The 5,806-nt window shown below is 36.4% G+C and overlaps 1 non-coding gene across 1 annotated transcript; it reads right to left on the reverse strand.

The window, feature by feature from the left end:
• Positions 1-4,591: 4,591 nt before the first annotated feature.
• On the reverse strand, positions 4,592-4,664 carry TRNAF-GAA (transfer RNA phenylalanine (anticodon GAA)). Its single transcript has one exon. It is a non-coding gene; the product is annotated as a tRNA-Phe (tRNA).
• Positions 4,665-5,806: the final 1,142 nt, after the last annotated feature.

Genomic DNA, 5,806 nt, shown 5'->3' on the forward strand with positions numbered 1-5,806 from the left:
AGGTGGGGTGAATATAACACCTCGTAAATCTAAATATGAAATTATATGCTATAATGTGGGTTAGAAGGGAAGGATTACTGAAAATCCGGAAATTAAGGCCAAACTGTGTGAAAAGGGCAAAATGGTAAATTACCAAACACGTATCCCTAGGCATGAAAAATTGAGTAGAAGACCTCAAATGATAAAAATAATGCCGAAAATGGATTCAGGATGAAAAATCGAGTGGATAGGCAAGTTTCGAAAAATTTAATGAATAGTGATTTTTCCGGTGTAAAATACTGCGGTATAATTGCACCGATAAGAGTGAAATTTTTATCAGTATTTTTTGGAAACAAAAATATGTCATGAACCAGAAAAATATGTAGATTATGAATTTGTGATCAGAATTAGGTGATTGATTAAAGTTAAATCGCGTGTGGGACCCGCTAATGGTTTAAGTGACTTAAAAGTCACAATTACATGACATTCTCTCTCCATTTTTCTTCTCCTCTCCCGTGAGTTTCTCATTTTCCATAGCCATGACCTTGAATCCTTTCTTCCTCTTGCAACTTCTTCATTTCTTGACCGATCAAGTGATTCTTGGCTTGAAATTTGTTGGAAACAACCTTCCTAATCCATTGGTAGTAGTATTAAGCCATGAAAACCACCACATCTTGAGAAAAACCCCATATTTAGCGACGGTTTTGGAGAATTTTGGGGGTCTTTGGGTTGAATCATTGCTTGGAGACCAATCCCTAGGATCATTGGAAGCTATTGGTGGTAAGGTTTCTCACCCTCACTTTGTTTTAAATGAGATCATATAATGGTTAGGGTTTTGATGATGTATGATGAATGGGGGTAGTTTGGAACCTTTAATGGTGACCCTTTGTAATTTATTGCTTGTGATGATATACAGTGATGATTTATGCAATAAAATTTATAATGATATTGGATTTTGTAACTTAGTGAAAATTGATGAAAATGTGGGTTGTGATCATGAATGTATTGGTTGAAAATTGTTGATTGTTGGTTGGTATGTATAAATGGTAGGATTATATGAAGTGAATAATTGTTAGAATGGATGAAAAACCTTGGGAGTACCATCTAGTGAGGAATTCGAACCATGTAATGGTTGGAAGAAATTATGGAGGTGAAAAATGTGTACAATTGATGGTTGGTAATGTGTAAATAATACGATTATATGATGAGTGTGAGTGTGGAATTGGATTGAATACCCCTAGGTTGATGGGAATGAAGAATTCGACCTATTGAGGTCATGGATGGTTAGATGATGTAAAAATGATATAGTTGATGTTATATGATCGTGATTGGTGTTTAAACGAATGGTAGGTTGGTTTGATGTAGTGAAATTGAAAGGAGGAATGTTGGATGTGTTGTGTGTGTGAGATTTTAACCATATTGAAAGAAATAAGGAAAATGATGTGAAAAGGTGGTATAACCAATGAGTGATGCCTTAGTGCATAAATGATGATTTATTTTAGTGACTAAAATGGTTGAAGTAATTGGATTAAACGTAGTTGGCCATTAGACCTAAGTTGTTTTATTGAGAATTATTGTATTTGAAAGTGAATTGGTTGTCTTAAAATTGTGTTGATGATCGTGTTGATTGATCATTATAGGTTTCCTCTCTCGGACTCAATAGAGGAGAATTAAGCTTGGAGCTTACGTTGAGGAGCATTGGCTTCGGAATGAGGTAAACCTTTGGAACTTGGGTTTTATTCCCTCGTGTGTTCCACCACACCTAGTGGAAGGTTGTGGTTGGATTTGATGCCTTTGATTATGTATAAATGTATGTTCATGCATTATTGACATGATTGTGTGACATGCTTGGAGCATGTTGTGTGATATAATTGTGATCTCTGGCCAGTAGATGTGTGTTGGTTTGGACTTCCGCTGGAGATATCCTTTGGGGATTCCGGTCGAGTTTTGCCGTGGAACCGACTCTGGGAGCGGTACCAGGATGATCCAAACGTAGGACTTCCGCTGGATAGGTCTCATGAGGAGTTCCAGTTGGGTTTTGCCATGGGGTCGTCTCAACCATGGGAGAGGCACCAGGAAGATTCCGGGAGTTATACGATGGGGTCCTTTAAGGGAATCCTGATGTGGATGTCCTTGGATTTGTGCCCAGTTGTTGTTGTGTGATATATGTATGTTATGCATTTTATATGATGATCATTGTATGCACATTGAGTGAGCCATGGGGTGGAGTGATCCTCTAGTACCCTTGGTTTACTGAGATATATTTGTATATCTCACCCCGCGTTTGGAGACATCATTTCAGGTCTTGCTGAGCATGGTGGATCTCCGGGCAAGAGGCTCGCTTAGTGGAAGAGTAGAGCGTGAGGTGCATTTGGAGAGCATGACATATTGAAGGATTCCTTTTGATGTACATAGTGTAGTATGTGATATTTTGGACTTAGGAAAAGAACCTGTTGCATGTGAATATTGCCATGCTCTTGTATATTTATGACTATATGTTAAGTCCTTTAAAATTGATGTATAGTTATGCCTCTTGTCATTTTGTATTTTGAGCGAGCATGAGACTTGTCCATGGCCACATATTTGTATTTTGAGGCATTGGAAGACTTGAGTTGTAAATAGACCATTGATTGTGTAAAATGGCTATGATATTGCAAATGGTTGTAATGATGCATTGATTAATGAATATGCATGATGGAAGGGCTTAGAGCCTACATTAGGACATGTGTAGAGTGTACATGAAGTAGCAATGTGTTAAGAGTAGGTTAGACCACTCATTTTGGGTCTTAAAAGCTGTCATCTGTCATTTTTGCTGCATAGTAATCGATTACTTTTCACTGGTAATCGATTACCTGCAACAGGGAACGAAAAATTGAGCTTCTGTCTTCAAAGTAATCGATTACCAGAGCATTGGTAATCGATTACCTAGTTCAGTAATCGATTACCAGAAAACTGGGGAGCCCAATTTGAGGTTCTGATTTCTACAGTAACCTTTGGTAATCGATTACCTCAAGGTGGTAATCGATTACCACGGTGTAAATTTTGAAAATGTGTTTTTATAAACTCTAAAATAAATGGTATTGCTTAGAGAGATTATATTTGGTATGTTTTATGCTTCCGCGAGCTTTGCATTTACAATTATTGCGTTGTTTTAATTGATTACGGAAATGGTTAATGTTTAAAGTGAAGAATGTAAGAAAGGAAAAAGTTTACCCGTAATTTAATTAACTCAATTACTGTGATTATAACTGCGCTTAATACCATATGCAATGATAACATTACCGGTACGTAACGGGCTGTTACAGTTTGCTGTAGTGCCGCTATAGCAGCAACAACGGGGTCCGGTGATGGGTTTTGAACTACCCGTCTATGTCTCCTTCGATGAGCCATGATATCTACACACAACTGCACAAGGTATGAGTTAGCTACGCTCAATCAAGTGATGAAATATGCAATATCATGATGCTCAAGATATACTACACATGTAATTCTAACACTTAAGCAATAAATCAGTGAACGTCCCGGTGAAACTACTCTGATACCATAAATGTAACACCCCGTAGTACTCCAGTTGTTAACCTCATGATATTATAGCGTACACAGCGGAAGATTTTATTTAAAGATTAATAAAACGTCTCGTAAAAATACAAATAAACTTTTTCCAAAACTTTTTCTGAAAACTTTCTAAAACGTTCACGTGAGATACTGCGAAAGCATAAATCTAAACATACATCTACTAATTAATCCCATGAGCCAGTATTAGTGGTCATTGACCATCAAGATATGACATGAAGTGTCATTCCTGACGAAGTCTCACGGACAGCATAACAGCTGTATTTCGGATAACTGGAAACATGGTCCCACACATACAGATAACCTAATTGATACAATAATTTAAACAGATAGCTTGCAAGTCCCACACGAACTGCAATTCCCTCAATAGGTCAATACAAACAATAAGGCTCTATTCCCAAATTAATTGAATACATGCATCAAGTCTATATTAATTCAAAGTATAAAAGCATCAGTAAATCATCCATGGCTCTAAGGATACAATCATGAGCCTAAATAAATACATACAATAATCTCCATAAAATAATTAAGCATAGTTAGATCTTTTTAGGAGGCGCCAATGACCATAGATATGACCTATCCCATTTTTACAGTACGATGGTTGGCTGTTCGCGGACTAGCGGTACCCACCGTTTCTATTTGGCCATCTGTAATAGAAATTACATTAGTGGGAATATAAGCTGAAACATCCCCCGCATGGATCCATACATCTCGACATCTCGATCGGAAAAAAATCCATTGGTCTTTCAACCAACTAATCTAACCATTTGAATATTCTTGAAAAAGTATTCATCTTCTTTCTTGCAGCGAAGAAAAAAAGGCAAACAAAATAGAATAATTCATTTTTTATATACAGAATATACCTAGAACATACACCTACTCTTTACTCATGTAAAAAGAGTATATCTCCAGACACCTAGATGAAGAAAGATATAGCATGCTATAAACCACTAATAAAAAAATAAATATGTATCTATTCCCAAAATTTATATTTATTCAAATGAATATTGGGAATAGATACTCATACAAACAAATTATGTGCCAGGAACCAGATTTGAATTGGTGACACGAGGATTTTCAGTCCTCTGCTCTACCAGCTGAGCTATCCCGACCATTCTTGACGCATCATACTCATTTTATTAGATTACTTTAATCTATGTCAACTAAAAAAACACGAAAAAAGGAAAAAAAAATTCCTTTTTATCAAATTATAAAAGAACCCCCTCTTTGGGGCCTTAAAATAAACAAATTTGATTAATGAGTGTGTTTTTACGTTATTTCGTACTGTATTGTACAATTCCTTTGTTTGTGGGATTATTTTCTCACGCGAGAAATAATTAAAAAATTCATAGAATAGATTGCTACCCATGCCTAAATCTCAGATAAATGGAAATTTTATTGATAAGACCTTTTCCATTATAGCCAATATCTTATTACAAATAATTCCAACAACCTCGGGAGAAAAAGAGGCGTTCACTTATTATAGAGATGGTGCGATTTGATTCTTTTTTTGTTTTACCAACCTCAGTTATAGGAGATTTGAAGGATTTTGTAGGTTCATTGATCGAGTGATTTGATTCGTTCTCAATAGTCACGAGATGATCATCTTAGGGTGATCCTTTTGTCGACGGATGCTCCTATTATACTCGTAGTATCTGGGGCTAAGCGATCTGCCGAAGCTGTGGGGTGTACAAATAATAAATCGGTAGGGGAGCGTTCCGCCTTAGTTGCTAATGATCGAGTGACATTGCTTCTTCGGCTCGAACCAAGGAATCCAATTCAATTCAGCGGGATCTTTCATTCACATTTTTTTCCATCAAGAGTTGACAATCCAAGATTCCAGACTTTTCGTAAATATGAAAGAGATGCACCAGGGCAAAAAGACTATAGATGTAATATCTATTTTAATTCTATATTTATATATTCTTTCTAAATTAAACTTATATGTATTCTTTCTAGTGTTGGAACTAGGAATTTTTTGAATTTCATCATACGCATTGGATTGAGTCAAGAGGTCGAAAAGATTGAGAAATAGAACCATCTGATTTGATTCGTTCTGTACCCATGTCTCAAAATTTCCTTGCCAAGCTACATGAAACAGATTCCAATACGCCCAGTCGATTGGAATTGAAAAAATTCTGCCCCTGCTGTTGCAAACATATGATTCACGCGGAGATAAAGAAATAAAGAAAATGGTGGTTAACTAATTGACGGGCTTGGGGAATAGTCGAAGCCATACCTAGGAATAATTCCC

This window comes from Gastrolobium bilobum, unplaced genomic scaffold (assembly GCF_033153095.1).
Source record: "Gastrolobium bilobum isolate Gb01-03AN ecotype WA unplaced genomic scaffold, APGP_CSIRO_Gbil_v1 utg186682, whole genome shotgun sequence".
NCBI lineage: Eukaryota > Viridiplantae > Streptophyta > Magnoliopsida > Fabales > Fabaceae > Gastrolobium > Gastrolobium bilobum.